The 18,997-nt window shown below is 39.0% G+C and overlaps 1 long non-coding RNA gene across 1 annotated transcript; it reads right to left on the bottom strand.

Annotated features, from left to right (window-relative positions):
• Window positions 1-12,472: 12,472 nt before the first annotated feature.
• On the bottom strand, window positions 12,473-16,453 carry LOC139999028 (uncharacterized). Its single transcript, XR_011804004.1, has 2 exons — window positions 14,607-16,453; window positions 12,473-14,368 (listed from the first exon to the last, which is right to left on the bottom strand). It is a non-coding gene; the product is annotated as an uncharacterized lncRNA (long non-coding RNA).
• Between the last annotated feature and the right edge of the window lie 2,544 nt (window positions 16,454-18,997).

Raw genomic sequence — 18,997 nt, 5'->3', positions numbered from 1 at the left:
CCTCCGGCCTTGCCATTGCTCCCCCTGGCACAGCCCCAACAGTCCTTGCTTCAGCCCCATCCCCCTTCTTACCTAGTTTAAAGCCCTATCAATGAGCCCCGCCAGCTCCTGGCCCAGGATCCTTTTTCCCCTAAAGGATAGGGACCCGTCTACGGCCATCAGACCAGGTGCTGAGTAAACTGCCCCATGGTCGAAAAACCCAAGATTTCTGCGTAGGCACCAGCCCCGGAGCCACGTATTTAACAGGTGGGCTTTCCTTGTCCTCTCCATACCCCTCCCTGTCAACGTAGGGATGGACGAAAATACTACCTGCACTCCTGCTCCGTCCACTAACCGTCCCAGCCCCCTAAAGTCTCTTTTGATAGCCTTCAGGCTTCTGTCATCAATGTCATCACTGCCCGCCTGGACTATCAGGAGAGGATAATAATCAGAGGGGCGTACCAGGTTGGGGAGCTTCCTGGCAACATCCCTGACTCTGGCCCCAGGGAGGCAGCAGACTTCCCTACGGGTAGGGTCAGGCCGACAAATAGGGCCCTCTGTCCCCCTAAGGATAGAGTCTCCCACGACAATCACCCTTCTTTCTTTCTTGGTGGAGGCAGTCCTGATGCGTGGAGTCGACCTCCTCACCCTAGGCATCCTCCTGGGAACACTTTCTATCTCTTCCTCAGTTGCTGGTCTCTCAGTCTCCAGGGCCTCAAACCTGTTTTGTAAGGGCACCTGGGAAGGTGGGGCCGGAAGGGGAGGGCATCGCCTGCCATGTCGCGCAGGGACCTGTCTCCACTCCTCCTCAACTCCCAGATCCCCTCCGTCTGTCCGACGGCGACAGGGCAGGGGGTCCACCCCCGTTTGGGGTGTCTCACCCCGGTACGTCTCCTTGAGGCCCTGCAGGGAGTTGCTCCAGAAGTCTATCTCCCGCTCACATTCCCTGATGGCCCTCAGCCTCTCCACCTCCTCCTTGAGCTCCGCCACCATGCGGATCGGGTCATCCACTTGCTCACATCTCACGCACGCAGCGTCTCTGCCTCCCGCCGACGGCAGCAGCAGGCTCTGACACTCCCTGCATCCGGTGACCTGAACCGCTGCATTCTTTAACGGGCAGTCGGTCTGGGTGTGTACCGACCTCCTGCAGAGCGCTCCGTGCCTTGTGGAGACCATTATCGCCTAGCTAAAGACCGTCGTTAAGAGGCGTTCGTGTGGGCGGGGGTTGCCCTTCCTGCTCGCCCTGCCTGCGCGACCTGTTTGATTTCACAGTGGAGAAGATTTTAAAAATGACTAATCTAAGAAGAACAAAAGGCAGGCTGCAGCAGGGAAAAGGTAAAGTTGCTTTTGTACTTTGCAAGATGTGATAAAGTATCAGCCTTTTAAGGCCAATAATAATTCAATTCTCTGATTAAAAAATGAAAGAGGTGAGAGGAAATATGTGAATGAAAGGATTATGGATAATGTTGAGTTCTGCTGTGCTTCTGTTTTTAAAAGGCAACCAAAGTGCAATATCTTGTTACATTTCATGTGTGCTGGAAATGAAACAATACATTCTGGGATAGCTCAAGTTTCATATGAGAGAGAGATTTTTAATTTTAATTTTTATTATTATTATATATTTTTTGAGATAAAGGGGCTACATGAAACATTGTCAGGTTGTCAGGACTTGCATTTTAAAACAGAAGTGCATCAAGATTCTGTTCTGGGTCTTCTATGTTTTCTCTGAACTGTGAAGCGATAGACTAAGCAGTTCTCTTAATGCAGTAAAATTTAGTTTTGCATTGCATTTTGTGGATGCAAATGTAGTACTTTAGCACTGGCAGGTAATTGGTGAAAGAGACAGCTGCTGTCTTTCTCCTAACTTTGCTCTCCAATTTAAAATGCACTAGGTGAGTGGGTGAGTCATTTTTTTTTTAATAATTACTAACTTTTGACTCTGTTTTTAAAACCTTAAATATTCTCTCCTGTCTTTGGTAAGATTGTGGTTTTATTGTTGATATTGCTGATCATAGGACACCTGTGCTATTGCTACTATATGTTTTTGCTCCACTGTGATGAAATTCTTGTTTGTACACGAAAGTAGCGTGTGAAGAGTTCCTCTTTCACTTGTGTGTGTGTTAGCTCCCTGTCAGATTTAACCCCCCCACCTTCCAAACCAGTAATTTGCCTTTCATGCCAAATGCTATGTGAAGTTACAGTGTTTGAGTGGTGATCACTCATGTGGGTAACATTGCCTGATTTTTCCTAATATGAGAAAATATCTGGATGCTATAATGTGCTGATTTTTGAAAGAGATACCAGAGAAGAGACCTTGTGCTCTGTATCTCTGTTGTGCTCTCATGCCATCATTGGGTGTGCACCCCTTCCCCCGTGTGCCCTCTGTTACGCACTCTCTTCATTTTACCTCTGGCTCACTTGCTGTCTCTCATTGTCTTGGCTCTTGCCCTTTCACTTGCTGTTCGTCAGTCTTCTGTATGCTCCTTTGTGTTCAGTCATGGGCACGTGCTCTCTTGCTCTGTCTTTCTCACACGTGCTTCTTCATGCTTAGTCTTGTGTGCTTGCCCAAGTCTTTTTCTTACACAGTCACATTGTCCCTCTTCATCTCTCATACCGTCTTGTGCTCTGGCTCACTCTACTTTATTGCTTCTTCCAAATTTCTCATTCACTTATACACTACGTACATCAGGTACGGAGGCATACACTACATCAGTTGTTTATTCTAAATAGTGGATATGTTGAACCCTTCTTTGTAACATGTTGCATGTTTTATGGCTAATCTGATGATCCATCAGTGAATGACAAACTGCTCCATTAATTGGATCATTAATATTAATCCAATATTAATGCTTGGTTTTGTTTACTTCCACTACTTTATTAATATTATTCTCATTTTGTTTCAGAAACTCCAAGTGGAAAATAAAAAATCAAGTATTAGAGAATTTAAGGTCTTTGGGATTTGCTAAATTCAGTTAAGAACTGATTTCATTATTAATTCCAATGTCCAATAAAAATTGAATCTCACTGGGCAGGGTTTAAAATTCTGGCAAGGGTATTATCCATACAACAGCCTAGTCTGTCAGTGGCTAAGCATGTTGCAGTGGAAAAACTGAAGTCATAGCTTCAGGTAGTACTGTAGTCCAGCAGAAGGAATTAAAAAAAAAATAAAAATTAGGACTGTAGGCCTACTGCTAGCTAATATTTATCGACCCTAGCCTTGGTTAAATGATGCAAACACTAAGCAAATGTTTTCAGTAATATGGTCTATCAGAATTCATTGGAACTTAGAACTGAAACGTAATTAAAGTCAAATATAAATTATTGAGAGCAAATAGTTTCAGGTTAAGGAGTTGAACAAAGATAAGCTAGTAACTACTTTCCTCCATGAGAAGGGATGATGTATGAAGAAATTACATATTTCCATTAACTTTTTGTGTGTTGCCTGCAGTCTGCTTTGGAGAACATACCAGTTCCTCAACCTGAACTTATATATCAAATTCCAGGTGTCAAACCAACAAGTAGATGTGTCAAAATGTTTGATTCCTGGGTTCTCAGTTAGAGGTTCTGAACCCTCTACAAAGAAAAATGGGCAGAAATAAATGGGTCATCTTGAAGTTGGGGACTAATAATGATGGAGAAGAAAAAGAAATTTAAGTAAGCAGAAAATGTGACAAAAAGAAGTGGCTATCTCTGAGAGAAAAACAAAACAAAACAAACAAAAAAAAAAACAGGAATCTGTAGGTGCTGCTAAAAGACTTCATGTAGACCTTCACTCAGCTTGATGCAGAAAGTGGGCTTGTCCTACACATGTATGGAAGACTGGTGACACTGACTGTGTAGCTTTGTGTCAAGGAAGCTGCAGCATAGTCCTGACTGTACGTGATCGTCTCTAGCACAGAACACAATTATCAGATTCAGTTCAAAGAGAAATTCCAGACTTTGGTCAAACATACATTGAAGGTCAGCTTATGATTTTTTAATTATGTATTTTGTTTCCTAGAGATCATTATCATTATAGATGAAATGGCAAAAATTTTTATCAGTTTACTGAAAGCACAAGTAATACAGTTGTAGAGGCTAGTAATAACGTGAAAGAACACAAAATTATTACACAAGTTTATATTTCAAAGAATCATTCCTGATTCTGTTTCTTATACAGGAATATCAAAGAATGGCATTCATTCAATTGAAATGAGAGTGCACTATAGCAGTTTCCAAATATTAAGATTGCTGGAGGGAACTCCTGTAACAATAAGTATATATCTTCCAACATACTTAGGTATGCACAGCAGAAACCGATGCCATTTACAACAAAGTGTATTGGTTCTTTTCTTTGTAATCGTCTGTCACTTCTTGTCTGGTAGTAACATGCATTATTCATTGATAATAATTTATATTTGTTATAGTTTTTGAATTTTATAGAGGTTTTCCTCATTATTGAAACATTATGTACACAGATTTTGTTAAACTCGGAACTTAGAAAATGGAAAGAAGTGGTTTCAAGTAGAGTATTTGGAAGATCATAAGAATGTGGATGAAGAACTTCATGCTTCTTGTCATCTTAAATGAATTTGATTATTTAAGTTCCTCTTTGGCTGTATATAATTGCTTTATAAATATTAAAGTGTCTAATAATCAATAATATTGAAACTGTGAAGGTTTACGGATATCTTCAAGGCAAAAATGGCAGGGAGAGTAACATTTTTAGCTAGACCAATACAGTTAAAAAAAAACAGGCAAGCTTTTGGATATGAAGCCATTTTCTGGCACCTACGCAAAAAGACACTTAAATAAGGCATGAAATAAATTCTCTTATGTTCCTGCAAGATTGAGAACTGTTGCAAAACTTTCATAACGAGTTATAATGTAGTTCAGAAACATCTGTCAGTGCTGTTGGTCTAAATTTCTTGATACTTTTAACATCCATTAATAACTTTTTTTCCATTTAATAACTTTTTTTTTCTCTCTAGATTTATAGTTTAAAGAAAAAAAATAGCCTATCACACAGAAATATTTTCCTATTAAAACTTTATTAACAATATATCTTCTTATTAACAGTCTCTTATTTAAAGAAAAGCAAACAGACACTATATATATATGTTTATATATATGTTTATATATATATAATGTCTATATATATATAGATATATAGATATATATCTATATCTATATATATATATAAAAACAGTAATGACAAAAGAGCCTCACAACATTTACATCCGTATCTTTGTTTTTTTCTTCTTCCTCTTCTTCTGAATGTTTGTGTAGAGTCTGCTTCCAAAGAAAAAATGTTGATGGCTTTATTTCCTCTTTCACATAAAAGGAATATTTAATGCAAGAGGCTATCACTGAAAATTGCAGGTTCTGACCATCTCCTAAATTCCTGGTTTTATGCGTGTCTGAGTATTAAAAAGAGTAGCCACTGGGTGGCTGCTGTGGTTGAGAGAATAATGAAATTCTTTGTAATGGTTATAGCATGACATTCTCTTTCAGAGTAAAGAGTGCTGTAGTGGATGAAGATCTTCATTTTCTTCTGTTATGGATTGTCCTATCATATAAAAGAATGCGTTTTATGTGATATAAAAGTATCTTTAAAAATGTATTGGAACTCTGAGAACCCACTTGCAAGAATCTAAATGATTTTCACTTCATTCTTGAACACGGCTAAGTGCTTTAGTTGTTATTACTGAATATGATTTCATCCTGTAATTAAGTAATTCAGTGTGAGGCTAATAAAAGTTGTGTTTTGCAATTTGTGCATAAGAACAACAGAAAATATCATGAGAATCACCTTGACTAATTTTAAATTAATGAAATAACATTATCTTTAATGCTTTGCTGAAAGCAATTTGCAAATTATGTTAAAAAAAACAAACAAACAAACAAAAACATAATGGGAAAGAGTAGTTTGGGGGTTAAATAGTAATTAGTAAGATTAGAATAGTAAGACGGAAATAAAGGATCAGTGCCTTAAAAGATGTCAGGGTAAAAACTTCCATTCTCTAGAAGGACATTCTTTCACTTAAAAAGAAAATTTTGGGTGTCTAGTATGGAGGGGGACGGTAAGCTGGTAACAATGTCACTACTAGCAAAGACTGGTACTTGGAACAAATGACAATTATTTGCTCTAACGAGTAATTGCCCAAGATTAGGAAAGGTGCTGGGGCTATATGGGTGAAATTATTTTAATCCCCTTAATAAATAAATAAATAAATAAATAAAAGTTAAAAAAGAAACAAAAATCACTTCAAGATTCATTTAGAATACCTGACTACAAGGTAACATTCAACGAAATCAAGCTCTTCATGATGGATAGATTCCACTGCAATAGTGTAATCTTCAAATTGAGAGTGGAAAAATAGTAAAAGAAAGTGTCAAAAATGAGACTTCGGAAGAAGTAATGAATTCTTTTAAACTAACTTAGTACTTAAGAAGAATTAAAAAAAGAAAATGGCAAATGTAGTAAAAATAGCAAAAGAGTAATAGGAGAAGTGGCAAGGGAAAAAGGAAGATATAAATACTGATAATAGGGATAACCAGATATGTAACTCCATTGAAGAATGGATTTGATTATTAATTAGTTGTGGTCAGCATGCCACTATAGAGGTGTTCGTGTGGAATGGGGGAAGTCTCATAGACATAGGAACATATGTCTAGACATAGGAACTTGATCTGCTTGAACCCCAGCTCTATAGGTTAACTAACGAAAGTAATTACAAAAATTAAGATGATGTTCAGAGAAAATAGAAAGGAAGCTAAGATGTGTGGTCAATAACATTGTTTCTTGAGTCAGTGAAGTCTGGAAGAGATACTAAGGAATTTCTGATGAGGTAGTTTTTGGAAACTGTGGATCTCTCTAACAGTATTAAAGGGAAAAAAGTAGATAGGAGTGTTCACTCTAGTCATATATGACATTTTAGCTTTCTAAATATGGATTATGGGGAAAAAAATGGTAGTAATAATCCAAGAGCCTAGGTACTGACATTCAACCAGTATCTTCATTGATTTCTTTGCCATGACAAATCTGATATTGAGGATTAAGAAAAATTTTAGGAAAAAACAAAAGAACTTTAGATCCTATGATTCTTCATTGATTTGCTTTAACTTAAATGGGTAAACAGGAAGAGATCTTTAATGCCCTTGGTTTTTAAAGGGCAAACTCAGAGAAATGAAATATTTACAAATACAACACTGAGGAGCCCAAATACTCAAAAGTGAGACATAAATTCAACATGAAAATTTGTTTTTGTTCCCAGAAATGTAGGTTGAAAGAGGGCCTGCAGCTGTCTGAAGAGTACTGACTTCCAAAAGGGTAGTAAGGAAAGAGGATGTGAGAATCCCAGAATCATAGAATGGTTTGGTTTGGAAGGTACCTTAAAGATAATTGAGTTCCAAGCCCCCTGACAAGGGCAGGGACACTTCCCTGGTGCCCAAGGACCAGGTTGCCCAAGGACCCATCCAGCCTGGCCTTGAATACTTCCAGGGGTGGGGAAGTGTTCCACATCTTCTCTGTGGGTAAGTGCATCCACAGCTTCTCTGGGCAACCTGTTGCTGTACCTCTCCACCCTCAGAGCAAATAATTTCTTCTTTATATCTAAACTAAGCCTCTCCTCTTTAGGTTACTCCTTGCCTGTAAAGCAATTCCGTGTTTCTCTTAGATAAACATTATTTTACCTAAAGTTACTTAGTAATGCACCAGGAATTTATTCAAAATAGTATATTGCTTTTTGTGTGTACTAATATTTCTAACTAATTTAAAATTTATGTACTTCCTTGCAGTAAACTTACGTTTTGTCTTCTAATCTTTTCTAAATGAAACATATTTGGTAAGGTGTCACTCTCAGCTCTGTTTCCAAGCAAGTGTTGGAAATAGGTGGAGAATTCATTCAAAATTTTAGTAAACTGCACCAATTTTGTGATTCTGGAGATGAATGAGGTTAACATTATTTAAGAGAGAACATGGTGAAAGCAGTATTGGACCATTTGCATGGAATTGCTGAAGTGCCTAAATTCTCCATACAGATAAGAATGTTTGAAATTGAATGGTTTTCACACATGCCAAATAGTGTATGCATGACTTCCCTGCTTAAATGCTTTATGCTTCCTGAAATTTGGTGACTTGTTGCCTCTTCAGGTGTAGGTAGAATATGTGTTGTTCTAAGACATTAGAAAACAAGAAGAGAAATTATTTTTGTGCCCTTATTTCCTTTGTTGGGGAAAGGGGCATAGGCCAGTAAGATTCTGAACAACTGAAATGTTAAAGCTTGTGGGCGTTGCAAAAAAATGACTACATATATAAGTCTTTGCAACTGTTTGGAGCTGCTTTTATGAAAATGGTAATATACAATGAGAAGTAGTCCATGGAAACTAGTGCCTAGAACAAAAAGCCAATGTATTTTTTCTTTATTATATAATGTTCAATTATATGTGCCCGATAGCCATCCTGTGCAAAGAACATATCAAGAGCTTTAAACAAAATCTGATTATAGTTATATTCAAAGCTATTAGAATTGATTTCAGAAAAGCTCTCCATAACATTTACAGAGCCATTTGCAATTCTGGCTATAGCGGTGGGGGGGGCGAGGGGACAAAGAGATTGTGGTCTCCTAGAGTACACAAACCTTTACAAAATCTTTTCTTACTCTTTGCTCCTATGAATCTCTGTGGTCAGTAATTCTGAGAAATTCCTTTGTTACCATTAAGATGGCCAATCCTTTCAGTTCTCTGAAGTACACTTGTCTAAAGCTAAACCCGTAAGTATAGACTATGTTAGAGGGAGGACTGCCATTTGTCTGGAAAATAGGAATTAAACCTGTGTTATCCTCATTGCGTTCTGTTAGGGTTTCTAGAAAAGATAGAAACTGCAAACAATTCAGCTTGATTTCCATATCTGTGTGGACATACAACAGGTCAGGTGCTTGGTAATTCCTTATTTTGTAGCTCAACCGTGCATACGAGAGAAACTGACTTCTTACCAAGAGACACAAATGCATGATGTATCTAACTTCAAAACTGCTCACTCAGAATTAATTTGCTGTTTGCTAAGAAATGTGCAGATGCATATGGAGTTCTTTGTCTTTTTTTTTTCCTTTCAGTGCCATGAGCACTAGGTTAATTGAGGTGCTGGGTACTATCATTTAAATGTTAAAATTGCATTGTGGTTATCTTCTTCAACAAAGATATGTGCCTTGATGTAATAAACTTGGCATGATATTTAATTGTTTGTAATAAGTGTGGTAAAATCACGGTCATTCATATTTTACAAAATCACAGAATCATCTAGGTTGGAAGAGGACTCCAGTATCACCTATTCCAACCTCTGACCTAACACTAACAAGTCCTCCACTAAACCATATCACTAAGCTCTACATCTAAACGTCATTTAAAGATTTGTTACAGAAAATGTCCAGTGCCAATCCATTAAAAAAAAAAAAAGTAATAAAAAGGTGTGCTTGTATATATATGTATTTAATAGTGGAATTTTAATTTGCAAGTGTAATTATGCAAATACCCAAAATATATTTGAAGGCTTTAAACTTATGCTGGCTTCGTATTTTTATAGCAAACTTTAATCTGAAAATAGACACAGCTCACAGCCTGTTAATAAAAATATATCTTCATCAGTATTAATTTATCTTCAATCCATCCATGATTCTTTTTAATTTTATTGTCCACTTCCCATCCCACAGTTAGAAAGACATAGTCTAGAAATGAAAAATTGAAAACAAGTGGTCTGGAAATTAAAAGTTGTGCTTAGATTGATCATAGCAACTATTAAAGAAGTTTCCTATTATTGTTTTTAAGACGTTCATGAAAATTTTAACTTCCATGTTTAAGGTTTCCATGATTTGTCTACTGTAGCATGCAGTAGGCAAGCAAGCATATTGTCCTTATCATTCTGCTTTCTCCTGAATAGGCAGAAGGCACGGTACAAAAACATACCTGGTACAAAAGGCTTGACAAGCAGAGATAAAACAAGGCACTTACAAAGTTATAAGTTGAGAAAAGTGGTATTGCAGTAAACTGACTGCTCCACCTGATCCTCCTGTGCACATCGGATTACTTGCAAACTAGCTGGATGCAGACGTTCTGTGTCTGAAGAAACAGATTGTTCTACCATTCTCTGAATTTGTATTGACCATGTCTTTCATCTTCATTTTATGACGAGATCAGTTGACTGGACTTAAAAAGGTCTAGGAGCTAATGATTTACCTTGAAGACTTTCCATCATAGCTGTTTTTTTCCTGGTGGCTACAGCCTGTTGCCTTTTTTTTTTTTTTTTTTTTTACTGCTTATAGTGAATTGAGCGTCCTGCCCTAGAAGTGAAGAATGGGAGATAGTTAGAGAAAGAATGAAGTGATAAACTGTTCCCTCCTTGTCACATTCATCCTGGTTTCCTAATAAGGGACTTTTTAAAATTGAGCCTTGCGCTACTGTGCATCAGGAAGAGATCTAAGCAACCAAGAGGTGACATACATAGAAGTTTGCTGTGGTAAGTGGAAAGTTTAAATTCGTGATTTAAACTTTCTGGCTCAGCTCTGGCCAGCAGCCAGAACCTTTTGGAGCCGGCCGGAGCTAGCTCTGCTCTGACATGAGGCAGCTGCTGGGCTCTGCTCACCCCTGCAGCCAAACCTTTACCATGTGTACCCAGTACACAAAGCTTGGCTGGAATGCTACAGTACAGTTCCAACAATTCATAGAATCACAGAATGGTTTGGATTGGAAGGGCCCTTAAAACCACCTGGTTCCACCCCTTCTGCCATGGGCAGGGACACCTCACACCAGACCAGGTTGCTCAAAGTCCCATCCAGCCTGGCCTTGGGCACTGCCAGGGATGGGGCACCCACAGCTCCTCTGGGCAGCCTGTGCCACTGCCTCACCACCCTCATAGTGGGTGAAATTTGTTTAATGCACTTCTTCACAGATTTAGTCTTAATTTCTGAGGATTAAAGCTACAGCTGCCTAGAGGAGCCTGCTAAAAATTGATCAAGGGAACTGTCATCATCTTTCTTTTTCTCTTATGAAGTATGTATTTCTGTATGGACACCATTGGCACACAGAGATGAGGTAGGAATGGAGCACAGATGTGTTAAAACTTCAATTAAAAGCAAATTTCAAGCCTTAGGAGAGGTGATACTTTGGCATAGGGTGCGTGTGTTTTTCTTTCTTTGTTTTTCATGAAAAGCAGATAAAAACACTCATATCCTTATGGACAGTACTTAATAAGTTTATCTTTTTATTTGACGTGAGGGTATGGAACTGGATTTAATTTTTTTTTTTGACCCATACAAGTGACTGGAAATTTTGGTACAGTTGCCAGAGACAACATCTGATTTTTTCACTGGTCTCTATTGCAAATTATATTTCCATCAGAGTACTTTTCATGACGAATTGTTCATGAAAATGATTTCAGGAGGTAGAGCACCTGCTGAAGTCCTGCATTGCATATTAATGTAAAGGCGACAGGTCTTGCAATTCTTGTGTGATGTTCAACTCTGGCAACATGCAAACTGCTTTTTGTTAATGAATTGTGCTAAGTAATGCTTTACTCTTTTATGTATGTAATTATTAATATGTAAATTACCAATGCAGGTTGGCAGTTTGGCAGAGCGAGACCTTTTTTTATAGTTTGTCTTGTTTAGACTGAAGAAAATCAGAGGCAGTTATGGAAAAAAAAGGAAAATGGCTGAAATATATAGTTGCAATAGTTGTAAGCTGTGAGTAGGCATGAAACATTAGTTAAAATACATTAAATGTTTACTTAGTCAAATAGTGACTTCAGTCATGCAACAGAATGGTTCCCTGCTAGTTCAATAAATCTAATGAGGCAAAGCAGTACCTTTCCTGATGTTACTGGTTTACAGCCATTCAAAGGATACTACAGTGAGCAAATGGCTACTTCATTTCTTGATGCCAAGGACATTCAGCATAGCTAATGAGGGACCAAGACAAAAAAGGCTGTAAACTATTTTTGACGATTGGAGCTCCTGGATTAGTGAAAAACTAAGAGTTAAATCTCGGTGTCTGTTGCAGGAAATCTGTGCTTTTGGGTCTGTTCTTGTTTTAAATATTTATTGCCATATGAAATCAGGCTATGTCTAGCAAAAACATTGGAAGACTTGCAGAGAAGCAGGATCCAGAAAGATTAAAAATTTGGGCAAGTGCTTGGGTTATTGAAAGACCAAAGCAAATTTTGTCTGTAGACTTTCAGACTTTGGAAAGAGTTCAGTTACTTTTTGTTTGTGATTGCTATTTTCTGTCTCTTAATGAAATAAAATAGAAATCCATGTGTTCATATGAGATGTTAATTTGCATGTAATTATGAGAAATAATGATTCAGAACACTTCGAATCAAAAACAGTGATAGGATTCAAGTTTCCATAAAAATATCATCTTTAAGTGGTAGTTTTAATTCCAGGTTCTTTGCATTTCAATATGAAATATAAGACTTTACATCAGAGATTTTACATTACTTTACAAGCTATGTAATAAGTTGTAATAAAAACTTCCCATTAAAAAAAAAAAAAAAAAGAAAGAAAAAAAAGAAAAAATAAAGATAACCAGCTGATGCATTGCCTGAGTACATATTTTCTCAGCCATTTGCCTCATTTTATGTACAGCTTAATATGTATTTTCTCTCTACTTTGTCTATAAATATATATTTTCATATCCATAAGAATATACTCATGTTCTTAGTAAATGAAGGCATGCTTTCAATAAATTGAATGTCCAGCTGGCTGAAGATTTAAACAGAAAAAGGATACAAGAAGATATTTGGTAGATAAACATGTTCTTGTTTAGTCTTTTTTGATACTGATTGTTTAGAACTCTGAGTGCTTGCTTATGCTAGCTTTGGGCTGTTCTTCAAAAAGTCAATCAGCACAGTCTAGATGGTGGCTTTGATCTTTGTTTTTATATTTGTTTTAAGAGACTAAAAGACACGAAATTTGTGATTACATGGTTTCTGAGATCATCCCCCCCTCCACACATTATCCACAGATGGTTTAAGGGGACTAAAGAAAGGCTGCCCGCCTGAGGTTTTGACATCTTCATTATAGTCCCAGCAGGCTACTTTATAAACATCAGCATTTTTGCAGTTGTTCTTGCAGGTGCTTAAAGGAGATTGTGGCCTTTCACCTAGCATAATCAGCTTCCTTTTATTTCACAACATTTACTATTCCTTTGCATAGCCTTATTGTTTTTACACAGTGCTCTTAAAGGAAAACTTAACGAATTATTCCAACACCTGCTGGCCACAAGGCAAACACTGATCTTCATGTTAGTCCTATGAGAGCTTACCACAGCCTCCCTAAGGCACATTTATCATGCAACTAGACGTCATCAGTCTCTGAAGGAATGTGATAGTGACTTGCTTACTTTCACATCGTGTGTCATCTGCACTGTGCAAAATTTACATTTCTAAACTTTGTATTTTATAGTTCAGTAAATAATAAAACCAACTTTTACAGACTTTTGGCAGAATATTTCTTAGGTCCAAATCCTTACATTTTAAATCACCTAAATTATGCTTGCTGCATTTGTCTGTTGCTTTTATGCATATCATTTTCCCATGTTTCTAGTTATGCTTCTCTATGCTTTGGATAAGTGGATAAGTATGATAATCAAAGTTTGTTTGTAATTTAAAATATTTATCAGCATGAAGAGTGATGCACATAAGCAACATTACACCCTGGAAAGGAACTGTGATAAAAAAGCAGATATGTTAACAACTGTTAAACCAGTGCAGAAACTAATTTTGCTTCTATTACCTTCTAAGCTAGCAGACTTAACCTTTGGTCTGAAAGTGGTCAGACTTTCTGTTTGGACGTTATACTGCCGGATGAAGCAACAATATTGTAAGATCTTGTTAATGAACTCTTGATAAAGCATAGACTTACAATGAACCTTATTTTCTCACTGCTACAGTACCGATGCATAGGCAACAGAAATTATTCAAAAAAACCTTTTTATCCGGAATTAATACCTATAGACACACACGTGCTTGAAAGCCATCTTCTGCTTACAAGGGCCAAGTATTTAGAATTTCAGAAGCACAGAAAGCTGTCGTGTTGCTTACATGGGGGGTATGATTTTAAATAGTTGTGATTACTACACACCAAGCATTCCTCTGATTTTAATCCGTCTCTTTATGCCCATATGGAACTATTTTTTATTAGTTATATATTTCAGCAACCATGGCTCCTTATACTGCCCCCCACGGATTAATTCTGAAGCACAAGAAGAAGCATCGAATAGGATTTCTTTACAAATGTCTACCAGAAACACTCCAAAGCCTCGATGGGTATCAAATGCTGCCGGATCCCAAACACATCTTCTGCTCTTCTCTTGCTGATTCTCAGTCAAGGAGGCTTTGCAAGAGCCTGAAATCCTGCTCATTTCAGAAAGGGCACGGCAATCACGAGCACATACTGAAAACTTACTGACTCCCCCCCCCTCCCAAAATGACACCCAAACCAGTCGCGGGAGGGGAGGGGCGGAGGAGGGGAGAGATCCCATTTCCTACTTCCTCAAACAAACACCAAGCAAAATGCCGGCTCAGCGGCGCTGTGGGGCGGCTCCCCCCAGCCCCAGCCCCGGCCCCGGCCCCGTCGCTCCCCGCTCCAAACCTGCTCCGGGCGGCGGGAGGCAGCCTCCGGGCGGGCTGAGGGGCCGGCGGGCCGCGCCTGGGCCGCCCGCGCTGCTGGTGACAGCGCCTCGCTAGGCAACGGCCGCAACCTTCGGCGGCGCCGCCCCGCCGCGCACAGCGGCCCCCCGCGGCAGGAGGGCGCGGGCGGAGCGGGGGTTGAGGGGTGGGTGTGAGGGGACACCGGGGGGCAGCCCCCGGCCCCCAGGGACGCGCACAGCTCGCCCTCGAGTCCTGGGGAGGGTGGAGGGGGCCGTCTGCTTGTGGTCAAAGCAGGGGTGCGAAATGCGGCTTCCATCGCCGCGCTCGTCATGGAGGAGAGCGTCTCCTCACGGCTCCGGTGGAGCTCAGCGGTAAAGGCTGAGTTTTCCCTCAAACACAAGCGGTCTCCAAGTAGGCGAGCCACGCTCACAACTGCTCGCAGCTGCTGGCCCAGCAGCCGCCGGGAGTGCCCAGGCACACATCCACACACAGACACATCTGTAGACACAATGCCGACAGAGCTCAAGGAGCAAAATGCGAACGGATTCTGTCCGATTTGTATATGAAAAACAACAGATAAGACCGAGTCGGTCCCATTCATGACATGGAACACTGCTTTAGCAATTTGTAAGTGCACAGAGCTTACTCCACCCTAAAGACTTGATAAACAAAGAGACATTTAGAAAGCTAAGCTGTGAAATGACTGAAACAAAAAGGTGTATTTCCAGCTTCAGTTCCCTAAAGCATGCAAGTACTTCTCAGAAACAGAAGACAGGACAATGTAAAGATGTAATCTGCGATTAAGTAGTTCTTCTTTCACAGGAAAAACCAAAACCAATGACTTTTCAGGGACAGCAAAAACTCTTGATGAGACAACAACCTTACTCACTGTTGAAAATACAATCCCTTTACATCATTGGCCTCACTCTGCTGCTGTTCTCTCTTTTTTCTTCTTTTCTCTCTTTTCTTCACATTTGTAGATCTACACTCTGAAGCTAGAGATTTACCAGCACGTCGGCCACTTCTGCCTTTTCCAGGCTCTGAATCAGTATCACTTTCCAGTTGTAGTAAGGCAAAACGAGATGCAGTGGTAGGGACTGAACTGATTAGAGCAGATTCCACTGCCATGTCTGAAATTCTACTGAGCTGGCTTCTTTTAATTATCAGTTTCCTGGGAAAGTAGCACAGAAGGTAGAATGAAAACATTGTTTGATCAAACAAGCAATAATTCATATCATTAAACCACAGAAGTGTTTTTTTTTTTGGCTCAAAAAGCATAAGACAGGGCTGGAATTGGGGGAATGAGGGAGAAATCAAAAAGATACAGTATAATTTATTTATATTGTAACTGACTACACTGTATTACCTTAGGTAACTAAAGAAGAATTACATAAAAAAAAAAAAAAAACAACAACAATCTACCAAACACATTTTAGGCTAATACATTCGCTCTTGAGAGATTTCGTGGAAAAAAGGTGGCTCTAAAAGAAGCTGGTCTTCATGTTCTGGGCGGAAAAAGACACAATAGAATAGAATAGAATAATTTAGTGCTTAAAAACTATTTCAGATGCCATCCCCAGAGCCTGACAAACACAATTTAAAAATGAAGTAGATAATACACATACGCAAGCTCCAGTTTGGGGTAAGCAGCCTTATCTCTTCTTTTACAAGAAGTTTAATTTTGTTTGCAATGCACTGGAGATTCAGCAAGCAGTTTTCTCCACAGGGAGGTGAACCCAGCATTTCAGCTGGTACCGTCCACAAACATCAAGTTCACCTGTTCTTACAGCAAGACACAGAGGATACGCTGGGGGGAGACGGAACTAAGCAACACTTATGCCTTCTGTTGTTGCCTGTAGCTAAAAGCAATATGTACATCCCTGGGACACCATTCTAAAGATCAAATCATTTACCTAGCATTAAAGATAGATCCTGGGTATATCTATGTTTGTCCAACTGCAGTTTTTCCATGCAGAGTTTGGTCAATTAGCAGAGTATTGAAAGTGATGATATCCATCTCTGATTACAAATTTCATAGAAAACAGACATCTAGATATGCTGACATATTATGACAGAGGTGTAGTGAGATAATACATACTTCTTGAAATTGCTGTTCAAAAGGAATCTTTAGAGTTTGAAACAAGTTCTTGAGTTATCTGCTTAGATAACCTACAAATCTGTTCCTTATTAAGTACTATTACAAAAGAACATGAGACTCTGCAGAAGTTTCCACAGGCTCTCTTTACCACTTAACTCCAGAATTTCTCCAGTCCAAAATTGTATAGGTGCTCCATATATACTCAGGTATGTCAACATGCAACAATAGCATGGCAGAGACCATTCCCCAAAATAATGATTTAAAAGGAATATGTCATTTCACTTTTCAGAGATGAAAGAACCATGCTCTACTCTTAAGTTTACAGGAGACAAAAAGGTTACAGAAAAGAGCATTCTCGTCACACAAAGTTACTCAACTCCATTTCTCTCAAAAGAAGAGAAAATGAAGCTGGTCATCTTAGGAGAAAACGGCCATTGAGCTGTGAATCTACTTGATGCTGATATTCAGATTAGCTGATCAGACCACAACTATGTATCTAGAAAATACAGGTCAATCATATCTACATCATAAGTAATTCATATTTGTCACTCTTTAAATGACAGAACAGGATACATTTGGATTTTTGTGCAGACAAGACTGTGCACATATGCACACGTGTGCATACATTGACAAATATTTTAATGCTAAATAACTATATAGTTAACCAGCTGAGGAAATTAGTTAAAGTTGAGAGACTTCATGCTCTTACTAGCTGGACACGAAATATGTTGAAACTTGAAGCTCAGAGAAAAGATTACAGGTGCATCTTTACAGCAAGAAAAAGCACCAGATAAAAGTGCTCAGTCATGTTCCACAAGAACTTATGATGCTGGATGTTGCTCTAAAGCAGACAACACTCAAAGTTTTGTCTGCAGACTCCCTGCTGTGCTTGGCTTAAGAAAAAAAAAAAAAAGAACTATAGTATGACTCTTCAGTAAAAGCTTGGAATTTCTAGTCTCTCTCTACTGTGGTGTATTTATAGTTAATGTAAACAGTACAACGGCACAACAGTCTTTATTTGTACAGTGGCAGCAGTGGCTAATGCTGCCAAATCCTTCTTTTTGCACATACAATCTGAAAACAATTACACGTAGCTGAACCTCTACACAGGTACATAAAGTGGCTGCAAACTCCCTTCTTTCGTCTATAAATACACCAATATAAATACACCAGTAAGTATACCTTTGCTGTCTTATCGTAGTTGGCATGCAATTAAGAGCCCAGCTGACAAGTACATTTAACAAGTACTACCCATGGAATTCTGCTGTTCCAATTCACTGAAATACTACAGTGACAACATGATATCAATTTACAAAACCTTATTCCTGAATTCGGTGTTTCTACATCATCATCATCATCATGGATGGCAATGAGTTTATAAAGTGAATTGCAAATACATGAGATTGCAGGTTATTTTCTAGTTGAGTCGCAGATAGTTGTTAACATTGCTAATTCAGTTGGTAGGACATTTCAATACTATTCATATTACAGCAGGATCAAATTATCCCACTTCTGCAACACCTAAAGATGGATCCAGTGATTCACCAAGGCCTACCACCATGCCAGGCTTCATATTTTAGCACCACACCTACAATTCTGGCAGACCCATTTTATTAAGCACCTAGCACTTCAGTTTCAAAGTATGGCTCCCATTCCCCCCCTCCCTGAAAAAACAATGGGCTGATACCTCAAAAGCTTTCAGCTAATTAGAGGTGCTTGCTAGCACCCTTTCAGAGGCTGGTATAGTTCCCCCCACCTCAGGAATTATGAGCAGTGTTATTCTGTATTGCTATAGAAATAACCAGCCGTAGAAAATTAAAAACACACTGGTGTAATTGAGCTTGAGGCTTTGTTTAAGGAAGCTTTTTGATCACAGAAAGAAAGTGTTCAAATATGATTCAAAGATCAAAGCCGAAATTCCTTGAAGTGGTATAGTCTTTATTGCAGCGCTGGATGATGCACAGGGGATCTCTCCACCTATCGTGCATACCCAAGGCGGAAAGCAGTCTTGAATTTATACAATCAATCTCTCAATATTCTACAAGCGCCTATACATATTCCTTACCTATGCCCGCCTTCCCTCGCTTCTCATGCTAATTAGCCTTTTGGCACCTTGCACCTGCATAGAGCCTCCCAAGAATTGTGGGCAGGGGTCTTTGGGATGTGGGCAGGGGTCTTTGGGAGGAAGACCCCGAGTCTTCCTCACAGTGTACTTTTCACCTTTGGTCAGGAATCTGCTGAGCTGGCATGTTTCTTAATTGCAAGCGCTGGTTGTTGCTAATTCTTCCATTTGT

Source organism: Anas platyrhynchos, chromosome 18, assembly GCF_047663525.1.
Source record: "Anas platyrhynchos isolate ZD024472 breed Pekin duck chromosome 18, IASCAAS_PekinDuck_T2T, whole genome shotgun sequence".
In the NCBI taxonomy this organism is placed as follows: domain Eukaryota; kingdom Metazoa; phylum Chordata; class Aves; order Anseriformes; family Anatidae; genus Anas; species Anas platyrhynchos.
This window is presented reverse-complemented; position numbering and strand designations above follow the sequence as displayed.